We start from the raw sequence: 13,250 nt of genomic DNA, 5'->3' as shown, positions 1-13,250 counted from the left end.
TTATTTATGGCTCTTGCTGGGGCACATAATAGGACACATAAAACCTCTGTTTCAGTTTCAAGCCCCCTCCCCTGTCGGAGTCGGGCACAGGCAGTTTTGCTTTACACATACAATTTCCTGAACAATGCCGAGCACTTGTGAAGTGACAGTGACAAATACTGGAGGCTCTGGCTGCAGCTCTGCAGGCTGTTACAGGAGCAGGGGTGTCAATAATCAAGGAAGGCTGCCAATGATACCAAAATGCCACTGTGATACTCTCCTTGTTCAAGCAGCTCTCTGCAATGCTTTTATTTTGAAGTTCCAGGAAACTTCTCGTGTCCCTGTAGTTCCAGGCTGTGAGGAAATAAAGTGTCGGAGGGACCCGAGCCAAGAAATGATTTTTCATTGTTTGATCTTCTGTGCAGTTTGATCTCACGATAACTAAAATATTGCTGGTTCAGAGGGGCTTAATGAATATTCAGCAGTTTCCTATTAGTGTTAGCCTGGTGTGAAGTCTTTTTGTTAGGGTCTATCGTATCAGCCCTCTGCATGGTGTGCTTGACTTTGTTGTTCAGAGTGTAACCTTTGGTTCAGGTCCCAGCTGATGGATTTCAGAGCGACTCTGCTCCCCTCTGGATGGCAGCAATGGGGAGTTGTACTGTTAAGGAAACCATGCTTTCAGTAATTAAACATAAAATTCGGGTCCGAACCAATAAATTGTCTTGCTTGCAGTTTCTCAAGAAAGAGTATAGGCAGATATTAACCTTGATGTACCCATTAAAGTCCTCTGATACACTTTTTATTTCCCACATCTCAGAGTATTTCTGATCTCCAGTGTTAAGTAGCAGACTGTTAAATTAGCAGAAGAGAGGCCAGGATAGATTTGCTCCCGTGGAGCAAATCAGTTTTGAAGGGACGATCCACAAAAACACCAAGAATACAAATTAAACAGAAGCACTTGAAAAACCATTCACTTTAAGCACAATACATTTTCATTATTGTTAAGGCAGCCACAAACAGCATCTAGGTACACAAAGTAACTGTCACGAAACCCACTATTGATAAATCAGTGTTACATTTATCTAAATGAAAGGCACCTGCCCTCTTCCTGAGACTGTAGGAAAAGGTGGTGGCTTTAGGACAGCTTCAAATGTTAAAACATGCCTAGAAAAAGAAAAGGTCTGAAAGACCAAGTTGGTTAGACACGAATTGTGATGATTTTCTGTGGTTTAGTTCTGTTGCACTGAGTGTGCTGTCAGTCATGTGCAGTTCATTCAGACTTGTTTCTCACGACCACATTCCCGGGGCAGTTCCTATAGGTTTGAAGTGCTCCTGCATGAAGCAGGGTTGGTTTAGGAAACATGGATCCTGCTGGCTCAGTTACATCCCACATCCACCTTATTGCCCTTGTGCAAAAAATGTTCTGAGAAACTGTTCCCATGTGGCAAAGCTCATCTCTGCTGAGACTTTACATTCCACCACCAAACCTCCCTCAATTCTAAGTCTCTAACACAGAGTTCCTGTTGAACAGAGGTGGTCTGGACAAGAGTAAGTTGAAACAGCTGTGTGCTCTTTACCTCATCTGCACCACAGTCACAGCCAGTTCCTGCTCTCTGCTTCCTCCCTCACAATCTCATTAAACATGTACACGTGGGTTTTTTCTCCTGCATAGTTTCGTTTTAAATTTCCTGTCCTACTTGGATTTTTTTCTCACGTTAGTGAAAATACGAACAGGATCAAATGTTGAACGGACCATATTTACATCCATTGCTGTTGTTGTTTTCTTTAGCTCACTGAAAATCGAGAGGAGAACTATGGGATTTATTGTTGTTTCTGTCAGTAGCAGCTACACAAGATCCAGGTGATGGGCAACATCAGGCACAATGTTGTCTTGATTCCTGAGCAAAGTGTGAAAGTTGACATCATTATGTTAAAATTCCCAGCACAGGAAGGACATGGAGCTGTTGGAATGAGTCCAGAGGAGGCACCAAGGTGATCAGAGGGATGGAGCAGCTCTGCTGGGAGGAAAGGCTGACAGAATTGGGATTGATCAGCCTGGAGAAGATAAGATTTGGGGTGACCTAACTGTGGCTTTCCAGTGCCTCAAGGAGCTTCAGGAAAAATGGAGAGAGACTATTTACAAGGGCCTGGAGGGACAGGACAAGGGGAAATGGTTTCACACTGACAGAGAGGAGGGTTAGATGGGATATTGGGAAGGAATTCCTCCCTGTGAGGGTGGGGAGGTCCTGGCACAGGTTGCCCAGAGAAGCTGTGACTGCCCCATCTCTGAAAGTGTCCAAGGCCAGGTTGAATGGGGTTTGGAGTAACCTGGGCTAGTGGAAGGTGTCCCTGCCCATGGCAGGGGGTGGAACTGGACGAGCTTTAAGGTCTCTTCCAACCCAAACCATTCTCTGATTCTATGAAACTCTCAGAAGTGAGAGCAAACCTGGTAGACTAAGGAGAGATTTGCCAGTTTTGCAAAATATATTTTACTTTTTCCAAGAAAAGTAACAAGGAGTGCATGGGCTCTTCTGCATCAGACTCTGCAGTGCTTTGTGAAACAGGATTACTGTCAATCAAACTAATTTCTCACGGATCACTTCTCATCTTTAATTTCTATTCCTTTGCTTCTATTTCCTACAAGCTTTTATAGCATGTTATGCTTTTGGCACTTTCTGAAGAGGAAAAATATTTTTCCTGGAGTTTATAGATGCATTGTAGAAGAGGTTTAAATACTATTAAAAATGCTTTAAAACCCCAAATTTTATTGGTAGTTAAATGATCCATATAGTAGAAATGTCCATGTAGTTTCTGTTTATTTTCAGTGCTTTTTTTTTTCCTTGAGTTTTTTGCTCTAGGGACTGTTTCAATGTAGTTGGGACACATGAAAACAGAATTCCAAATGTGAGTATATGCAAATAATTAATGCTAGTATTAAGGCTTATCTAAGGAGCAGAAAAATGGAAGGCTTTGGTTGTGGCATATTTCCTGGGATTTTCTTTGCACTGATTCCCTTTCAGCATCTCACTTTTGGAGAAGTCTCTGTTCTGCAGTGCTTCTGTTTGCTTTCTTATTCTAAAATCCCGTTAAGTGTAGAAAAATGTTTACTGCCCTTTTCTTATGAATTACAAGGTTGTAAAATCATTATGAAAAAGAAGGAATGTGCCATAGTCTGGGTTTGTTGACTCTGGACCAAAGAGTGAGTGGGAAAAAATAATGACTTGTTGGGTCATTTGGGGAAAAATCACAAATATTGAAAGACTGTGAGTTCTTTGGATTTGGGTTTGATAGATCAGGGGAAGGGAGTTGCAATGATTACAAAAAATGTTAGGTCTAGATTTGATCATTTCCTTACAAACTGTTCTCGATAACTGTGCACAAAAGTGTGAGGTGTATTTTTATATTGCTGATTTTCTACAAGTGCACTTAGAATCTGCTTTAACCACTTTGAGGTTGTAAATTACCAAGTAATTAATATTAGAAGGTAAAAATATGATTTAAGGTCTACATTGGTACAAAGAAAAAAATAATGCTGTAGTGCCCCATCCATTCCTGTTCACAAAACCAGCTGCCATGGGAGTGCATCACCTGAGGTTTTCAACAGCTAAAAAGTGCATTCTTGTAAAAGGCTGCCTTTCCAATTTTTAGAAGACAAAAGATTTCTATTTACTATACAAACACATTTACCTGTTTGCCAGCTGGTGACTGTGATGCAGAGTTTTTCCATGAGTCACCATGGAGTGTTTTTGGTTTGTTTGGTTGTTTCAAGTCAGTATTTAATAAACTTTAAGCCTATTTGGGTTTTAATTTCTTGTGATGCCACAACACATTGTTCTTTGCTTGAGATTGACACCAATTTAGTAAGATGTGGCAAACATGCAGCTACCAAGGAAATAGTTTCCTTAGCAACAAGGAACCTATTGACAACGCTCCACACGGAACCCACTTTAACCCCAGTCTGGGGAGTTGCTGTTTCTCTGGTTTCTGGCTGTTCTTTGCATCTGCACAAATCAGATGTTAGAGGACCAAATGTGCTGTCTATAACCACAGGCAAAATCATCTTCAACGTGCGTGAAAGTAGGAGTTGGTGAACAACCAGTCGCACCATCAAAACTTGGGCATTTAAAAAGGCACAGTAACATTTAAAATGCATGGTGGGCAAATCTGAGCTTAAGTAAGGTTAATCTCTAAGCTGAGCCCAGGTGACACATCCAGGATTTAATAGAGCATAATATAAAATAATAGGAGGAAAAAGGCCTTGGTGTGTTGTGCTGACACACATTTTTGGGCAGAGGTATTTATATATGCCACTGATGGAAGCAGCCTGAGTAAATGCAACATTAAGTTTAGGACTGATAAAAATAAAATAAACATTCCACAATTCCACGTGGGAATTGTTCCACCTAACTCATCTGTCATGTAAAATAGCAGTAACAATGTGTGACTTTGCTGGGAGAGGAAAAGGCTTAACCTGTTTCAATGGAGTTTTGGTTTAAAAAAAAAGCCCAATACAAGTTCAGAAAAAGTAATCTCATCACAACATTCCTTGTTGTTTATATTTTTACAAATATTTTAGTTGCATGTTCCCTGTTTTCCTGATTCAGGCACCAGGATTACATGGAATGACCCAGTATTAACGACGGGAGTCTAAGCCCAGAAGATATTTGAAGTCAAGTCCCTGTTCTGCTCCATATTTTCTTGTGCAATCCCCCATGGACTCACATTTCCAAAGGGATTGGCAACTGTGAATATTCCCACTTTGGAGCAATCACTGAGAGACCATTATGAGGATATGATTTTTTGGAAAATGCTAAATGCTCATGTTCTCAGAATAAGATCTCTTTAAAGTGTTCCCAAATTTGAAGCACTGCATATGTTAGAATTCCTACAGTTCCTGGCACCGTCTCCAGCAGTGGAGCAAAGCACAGAGACAGCTGAGACAGGAGAAACCAGGCTTGAGATGTTATTCCTGCAAAATCAGGATATCCTTGGCTCCCACATCTGGTGATGCAGATACTGCATCAGGCCAGTCTGACCTCGGGGTTCCCTCAGTCCTTTCCCACACTCAGGTTTTAACATCAACGTGGTTTAATGATAATCAGGACAACATAATACTAAAGAATCCCAGAATGGTTTGGGTTGGAAGGGACCTTAAAGATCATCTCATTCCACCCCCTACCATGGGCAGGGACACCTTCCACTAGCCCAGGTTGCTCCAAGCCCTGTCCAACCTGGCCTTGGACACTTCCAGGGATGGAGCAGCCACAGCTTCTCTGGGCAACCTGTGCCAGGGCCTCCCCACCCTCACAGGGAGGAATTCCTTCCCAATATCCCACCTAACCCTCCTCTCTGTCAGTGTGAAACCATTTCCCCTTGTCCTGTCCCTCCAGGCCCTTGTAAATAGTCTCTCTCCGTCTTTCCTGAAGCTCCTTGAGGCACTGGAAAGCCACAGTTAGGTCACCCCAAATCTTCTCTTCTCCAGGCTGATCAATCCCAATTCTGTCAGCCTTTCCTCCCAGCAGAGCTGCTCCATCCCTCTGATCACCTTGGTGCCTCCTCTGGACTCGTTCCAACAGGTCAATCCCAGCATTTAACTTATAGGAAGACTCCCTGATTTTTAACAGGACTCTGGGCCACACAGAATTGACAGTTAACCAGTGAAATAAGACATATTTTCCATAACAAAAAGCAGCACTAAAGTGCTCAACATTGACATTAATATAACTTTCAAATAGTTTCTAGGTAAAATTCAGTGGGTCACCTCTGTCAGGTTTTAAGATTTGGGTCCAAATTTTCAATTCAAGTCTCTTATGAAACCTGCTGCAACACCTGCACAGTTTTAAAAGAATAGCTGTTAGATTAATTTTCATTGTAATTTGTTAAATAACACTCTACAGCAAAAGGAGAACATTACAAAGGTGAAAAAAAAAATCTGTTCTATTTCAAACATGAGAATCAGCAAAACACCTTTGAAATCAATAAGAATCTTTATGATGGCTTTGGTCATAAAGATCTGATTTTGAAAATAAAGTCCTTTTTGCTTGTGCATAAATAAATGTAGAAATTACTGCACAATATCTCTAGAAATATATTTGAATACATTCAGAAATATATTTTCTGAAATGGAATTATTACTTTGTCTTTAGTTCCACTGATCTGAAATAATTCAAGGTAGTGCTGAGCATTTGGAAATCACGTTTTTTCCAAAAAGAAATTAATAGCACTGTAAAACAGAGTGCATCTTGAAGATCTGACATCATCAGCTTTTGTGATTGTTTTGGTTTGTTGTTTTTTTTCTTAATTTCAGTTTCCCTTTCTGTACTCAAAAATGGTAAACCTGTGACTTCTATTAAAGAACTTTTTAGCTGCTAAACTGCCTTAATTAAATTGCTGTATCAGCAATTCCACACTGAACATCTCCTTCATGCCAAATGGTTGTGATTTGATTATCTCTTCCATGAACCCTTGCAATTCTGTGGATATGCTTTTGTATAATTAGATGAAATATGGCCTGAAAACCAACAATATTTCCTAGCCACTGGTTTTAGAAATCCTTGCTAGGAAGAACACTGGTGATAAACTGATTTTTTTATGCAAATTACAAGTATTATAATCTACTAGATACTTTAGCATCAGTTGCTCTTCAATTTGAGAAAATGCTGATTTAAAGCACAGCTTAATACAGTTTTTTCAGTGAAGCGTAATAGTAAAAAAAAAGGAAACAGAAACTTCCTTCTTTAAAATTCTCACATTAGTTTGGCCAAAGACAGGTATAGTTTCATCTTAAAAAAAATTTAAAACTTTGAGCTAGGATAGTCTTTAAAATATATATATTTAAAAAAATCATCTCCAAAATCACATTAATAAGTGTTCATTTTTTCATGTCCTGTCGCACAGGGCACAGCGTCAACACTCGACATAATAAACACTGGTGCAGCCAAGCCACCAACTAATTCCATTGGTAACTCATCCCAAAAGGCAACTATAAAGCCTATTTTGAAACGTATGCCTTTGTGGATGTCAACTAGTGATAATTTGCAGCTGACCCCCGCTGGATTGGAGCAGGTGAGTTGGAAGGGATTTAACCTCATCCTCACGCAGGTTTCTTGAGCCCTTCATTCCCTCACACTCAGCCCAGGCAAGACGGCTTTTTTTTTTTTTTTTCCTGGGAACAGACATTTCAATTTCATTCTCTCGTCTCTGGTGGTTAACGATGCCAAAAAGCAGCATTAGGGATACGCTGGTACTTGAGGTTTTCTGACACTTATTAAAAACTCCACATGAACCACCCCACTGCCTGTCGGGGTCGCTCAGGCAGAAAGGCTGTGGCACAGAGCCACGGGCAGCTGTGGCACTGATGAACCCCTGGGATCTCAGGGTGTCTTTTTAGCTGCAGATGCTCCAAAGTTCTCTAACAGTTTGAAAACAAGGGGGTGACGGACGGTGACCATCTCTCCTGAAGTCTTTTCCAAAGAAGGGGGTGACAAAGGGTGTACGTGTCTCCTGAAGTCTTTTCCAAATGATGGAGTGGAGGAGACATTGAGTTTTGCAAGGAGCCTGTGGGATCCCCAAACACAGGTTCTGCAAAGGCAGAGAATAGCTGCTATAAAAGCTTAGCTCTGCAAGGGACACAGACAGTCTGAGCCAGGGCGTCGTCCTCCTCCCCAGCACAGAGTGAGGAATTGATGGTCAGAATAAGAGTTGTTGCAGATTTCTTCATCAACCTGCACAAACTTTGCCAGGCTGTGATTTTGAGAACTCTGCCAGGCTTTTCAAGGCCAGGTTGGATGGGGCTTGGAGCAACCTGGTCTAGTGACCCACATTCCCTGTCTTTCTACTCATCACAGAATGGTTTAGGTTGGGAGGGATCTTAAAGCTCATCCCACCCCCTGCCATGGGCAGGGACACCTTCCACTAGCCCAGGTTGCTCCAAGCCCCGTCCAGCCTGGCCTCTTTCTCCAGCTCTTCTCATCCATGCCCTGACTTGACTCATCCTCACTTCAAAGAATCTTGAATAAGACCCAGAAATGTCTGAAAAATTTCAGTAACTCTGTTTTGGTAGCAAATAAGAAAAGAAGAGTCTTTGGGCAAATTAGTAACGTTGGATCCAACCATTGCATTATTAAGAAGAGTCTTCAGTGTATACTGGGAGAATTTCATCTTATCCATATGTATATCTGTTGCTTTCTGTTTTCTTGATAAAAATACCAACGTGATTCAAGAGTTCTGCCTTGAGCAAACTACACAAAAATATTAACATTTCATTAACAGAACATCCCCTGATATGTAAATGATGATACAGGACAAGCTCCTCTTTACAGCAGTAATTGCTAAACACAGGAGGGTCACAAAAGCTGAAATTTTGGTGAGCAGCAGACTCAGGACTCGTTATTGTGGTGTCACCAATAGCTTGAAAAACAAGGAAAACCCAGTGACTTCTGGTCTGAGTTGTTTGGGAATGGTTACGTGTTTCTGAGGTTAATGAGAGAGGAATTGAGCACATTCACACATGTGATATCTCTGAGCTGTTTCTGTAAGAGCTGCTAATGTAGGACAGAAGTAATAAACCAATAAATTAAAGGTTCTTAATTATCATTAGAAAATATTGCTGTCTTTAAATGCAGATGCAAAGTGGTGGGGGCAAAGAAGTAAAGGACTTTCTGTTTTTAAATTAGCATGAATTAAGAAAAAACACAGCTCAGATTTTCATTCTGACTAGTTTTAACTGGAGAAATGCTGAATATGCAGTGATTTCATTTTTTTTACATTAATAATAATAGGAAATGGTAGATAGTGGCATCTCAGCACAATTCTAATTTAATGAGAAACAATAAAATAGTTTTCCAAAGGGGCCTATTTAGGTCCAAGAAAGGGGGATATTAAACTTTCAAGATTTATTTTACTTTCTTTAAGGTGTGCTGATGCGCATTTTCTATGACTATATTCTATCTGCTGATTAGATCTTTTATAATTTCCTTAGTTGGAAGAGACCTGATGTTCTTCTGACTGGATAATGATGAAAAGGTATCAAGCAGGTCACCATTTTTTAATTGTGGCTCCGTTGATCTACATTGCAAAATATTTCCTTTGGCTTTGTGCAGGATGATGTCAGGAAAGGAGAAGGGAAAATGGAATGTAAAGGAGAATGGAAAGGAAAAAAGAGTGGAAAGAAGAAAGGAAAGGAAAAAGAGAGGGAAAGGGAAAAAGGAAAGAAAAAGGAGAGGAAAGGAAATTCTTGACCTGCTGGTACAAGCCTAGATCTTGTGGAATTTAGAAAAGGAGGAGAATCATAAACTAAGAAAACTCAGGGAACTTTATACATGAAAGTGGTACCGTGGCACTTCTGAACTACAACCCCTATGAAGCACCACAGTGACATCAAAGTGGAAATTTTTTCAGGGATAAGTTTCCTTCTTTTTTTTCCTTCTTTTTTTCCTTCTTTGAAATTAGAAATTATGTTTTTGTTAACAGCAGATATTTTTTCATTAAATCCATGAAAATCCAATTAAATCAAGAAATCATACAGTTATATTTGGGGTTTTTTTGGGGGGGTTACAGGTTTTTATTTGTTTGGTTTTGTGGGTTTGGTTTTTTGGGCTTTTTTTGGGTTTCATTTTTTTATATTGTTGGTTTGTTGTTGTTGTTTGTTTTGGGGGGGTTTGGGGTGGGTTTTTTGTGAAACCCAATTTGATGAAGAAATTTTACCCAGACCAAAGAAAGTAGAAAGTCCAGATCTTATCAATAATTCAGTGAGAATGCACAAGCACCTGGAAGAGAATGATTCTTGGGCATGAAAATAGGGAAGTCTCATATCTAAATTAAAGAAAACTCACTGTATAGTGTAGGTCTCACAAAGTTTGAGCCTTACACGGTGACTGGAGGTTTTGCTTTTTGGCTGAGTGCACATAATAAGCACGAAGGAATCAGTTTCCAAGCTCTGAAGCCTCCGAGATGCTCAGAAATAACCCTGTGCTTGGCTAAGCCATAGGTGCCCAAATCTGTGTCACGTAGCTGGTTAATTGAGGTACCACTGCATGGTTTCCTCGTGGGCTTCTCTGATTTAAGAACAGAAGATATAACAGTACTGTTGACTGAAGGCGTGGGTTGCTCAGTCTTCAATTAGTGAGGGAATCTGAGTAGACAATTCTCTCCAGGGACTCAGTAGGTAACAATGGATTGTATCCCACATCCTTTGTAAGCCCCCTTTGTACATTTTTTTTTAGGCTAAAAGGCTTTAAACCTTCCTTAGGAAGAATGGAGTAATTCCCTCAAAATAACTATGTTGAAATGTAACTATTGTTGCAATTATTTCAATATAGTCAAATTTACAGCTTCATATCAGAACGTTATTGCTATTATTTACTATTTTAACACATAACCAGGACTGTACTCCTTTCTCTGTTTGTTTTCAGACTTTTTCTTACCCTGGAAACCCACAGTGCAAAATTTTCTTGTGCTGTGGTTGGATCCATGGATTTAGAAGGAAATCATGTGACCCATGAGATAGCAGAAGGCTCCAAGTTTTAAGACCTGTGTTCTAAAGGGTTTAGGAAAGGCACAAGTCAGTGCTATGAGGAGCAGCTGACAGAGCTGGGCAGGCTCAGCCTGGAGAAAAGGAGGGACTTTCTCACTCTCTCCAAATCCCTGACAGGAGGGGGGAGCCAGGTGGGGCTGGGCTCTGCTCCAAGGGAACAAGGGATAGGATGAGAGGAAACAACCTCAAGCTGGGCCAGGAGATGTTCAGGTTGGACATCAGGAGGAATTTCTCCATAGAAGGGGTTGTCAGGCATTGGAAAGGGCTGTCCAGGGAGGTGATGGAGTGACCATCCCTGGAGGTGTCCAAGGAAGGACTGGACGTGGCACTCAGCACTCAGTGACAAGGTGGGGATTGGGCACAGGTTGGACTCGGTGATCTGGGAAGTCTTTTCCAACCTTAATGATTCTGTGATAACACCAGGTATGTCCCAGATTTTGGGATTTCAGTATTGCTGTGCATTTTCCACGTGACAATAATTCTGAGTGTTGTGTTCTTTTTTCAATTAATATTAGCTCTGTCAGAAATTCCTCTTATTAACCTGTTTTGCCTGATTTCTTTGCATAAATTGATTATATCTTCCACATAATTAATAGTCTATCTCATCTAGGGGTAGAGTTTTAATTCTAATCCCATGATCCCAAGCACTTCAATGCTCTGGGAACATTTTGGGGTACAGTTGCTGCTCTCTAATTGAGCTTTAAAATATGTATTTCCCCTAAGTTCATCAGACTACAAGAGCAGCATTTAGGTAGTTTTAGGTTAATAAATTAAATAATTTTTCTAGGACCAGCATATTTTGATCATTCCTCGCTGACTTTATTTCCAGTGATTCTGTTTGACGTCAATCTCTTGAGGAGACCTTTTTGGATAAATTTCAGCAGACATCATTATGACTAAAACATAGCATATATTTGTACTTAAAGCACATAATTAACTATTGGAATTCGTATTTCAAACATCTTTTTCTGTAATGCCTCTTTAGTTCACATCATATTTTTCGTTGTGTTTGTTCCAAAGGTCTGTGTTAAAAAACACTCCTTCTTCCGAAGGACACTTGCTGTATAATCCTTTGTTAGGATAACAGGACCATCTGGTCCCATCCATCTCTCTCCAATTTGATGCTGGGTTAATTGCACCCTGTCAGCACGTGTGATTGACACCATGTTTTCTCTCTTCACTAAGAGGAGTCTATTAACAATGCCGTTTGTCTGAATTCTGGGAGATCTTTTCACAGCTGCTTCTGTGGGACCATACACTCTCCCTAAGTTTTGCTATCAGCCAGTTACAGTAAAAATACATAAAAAGTAAATTAATAATAGATATTCTCAATTTTGGTGTCTAGGCGCAACCCAGTGCATTCTTCTCTAAAATGGAATAAGCTGGTTTGGAAACAGTAAATTAGAGGGTTCATTATTTCTTTAGCAGAACAAGAATGGGCATCTCCCTTCATCCTCTTGTTAGTGCATTGTTCCTGCAACACGCCAGGAATTAATGGCACAGTTCCTCTGACTTCAACGGAGTGATATTAATTTTTCCTCACCCTAATTTGACCTCATGTTGTAAAATACTTCATACATGTAGCATTAAACCTGCATTATATGGGAAAACTGTGGTTTAAACAGGTTTTAGAATGGCTTTTGGTGGTGTCTTTGCAAACACATGCTTCTTCTTCCCAGCACCCCCTTTGTTATCCATGCAGGAATGTCCTGGGAAGGTGTCCTGAGGTGTGTCCCATTGGCCTTTGTTAACCTCTTCCTGTGATTGGGTGTTCCTGTAAGCCCCTTGAGACTTCTAATTGGTTACTCTGTGAATCCCCCTAAACCCTATAAATGTAACATCCCCCACAATAAACCCTCTCTTGCCTCCTCTCCACGCCCGGTGTCCTGTGACCTGTCTCCCTGCCGGCCATGGGGCCACGTGCGGTGGGGGAGGGGGGAGCACCTCTCCCCTCCAGGCTCAGGGCCTGAAAAAGCCCTGGGATAGCCCTGGAGTTTCCCTTTCCCCATCCCTCAAGGCGTCGCAATGGTTCTTCAGATGGAGAAGGAACTAGAACTGGGCCAGCCCCACGCCGAGGATGGGGAAGGAAATCCAGAACTGGTGCCCCGTGTGAGGATACGAATCTTACTGAACTCTTCTATGAAGATAGGTTGATTCCTAAGGCACAGATGGGGGCGAATCTGTGTTCCCGGCGCTCCGAAGTTTAAGCGGCTCGAAGTGTTAGCAGACTGCAGCTGTTTTGAACACTTCATCAATCCGCCTGAGTCAGGTAGGAAGCAAACTTCGGCATACTCCCTAAACCTCTCCCCCGTAAACCTGTAACTACAAGAAGCGTGCATGCCTCTTTAAGAGAGAAAAAGAAAGCTTAAAGAACATATTTAATTCCATCCGCAAGTTATCTAATAAGACTGCTTTGCTAACCCGAAAGCTAGTTCCGTTTCCAGCAAGGGACTCAGAGCACGCCAGCATGGCGAAAAAAGGGTTAAAGCTGCTTGAAACAGCTCCGCAGCAATCGCGGCTCCCGGCCGCCCGCCGTGCCGCTTGATGCCGGCCCCGGGCCGGCCCCGCAACGAACCGGACCGGACACCGCGGTGCCGCCGCCGCCCCGCCGAGACCCCGGCGCCGCTGGCGGCCCTGGCTGAGTACACCGATCCCGCCGCTCCCGCACCGCCCCCGGCCCCGGCAGATCCCGCCGATCCCTCCTCCGCCCTGCTCCTGCCGCACACAGCACCCCCCC

At 41.7% G+C, this 13,250-nt stretch overlaps 1 long non-coding RNA gene across 1 annotated transcript; it reads right to left on the bottom strand.

Moving 5' to 3' along the window:
• Positions 1–260: 260 nt before the first annotated feature.
• On the bottom strand, positions 261–3,858 carry LOC113948541. The gene is made up of 3 exons (XR_003528188.1): positions 3,667–3,858; positions 1,694–1,877; positions 261–637 (listed from the first exon to the last, which is right to left on the bottom strand). It is a non-coding gene; the product is annotated as an uncharacterized LOC113948541 (long non-coding RNA).
• Positions 3,859–13,250: the final 9,392 nt, after the last annotated feature.

The sequence above is a fragment of the Corapipo altera genome, unplaced genomic scaffold (genome assembly GCF_003945725.1).
Source record: "Corapipo altera isolate COAL_440 unplaced genomic scaffold, ASM394572v1 64, whole genome shotgun sequence".
In the NCBI taxonomy this organism is placed as follows: domain Eukaryota; kingdom Metazoa; phylum Chordata; class Aves; order Passeriformes; family Pipridae; genus Corapipo; species Corapipo altera.
The sequence above is the reverse complement of the archived record's forward strand: the minus strand, read 5'-3'. Positions and strand labels throughout refer to the sequence as shown.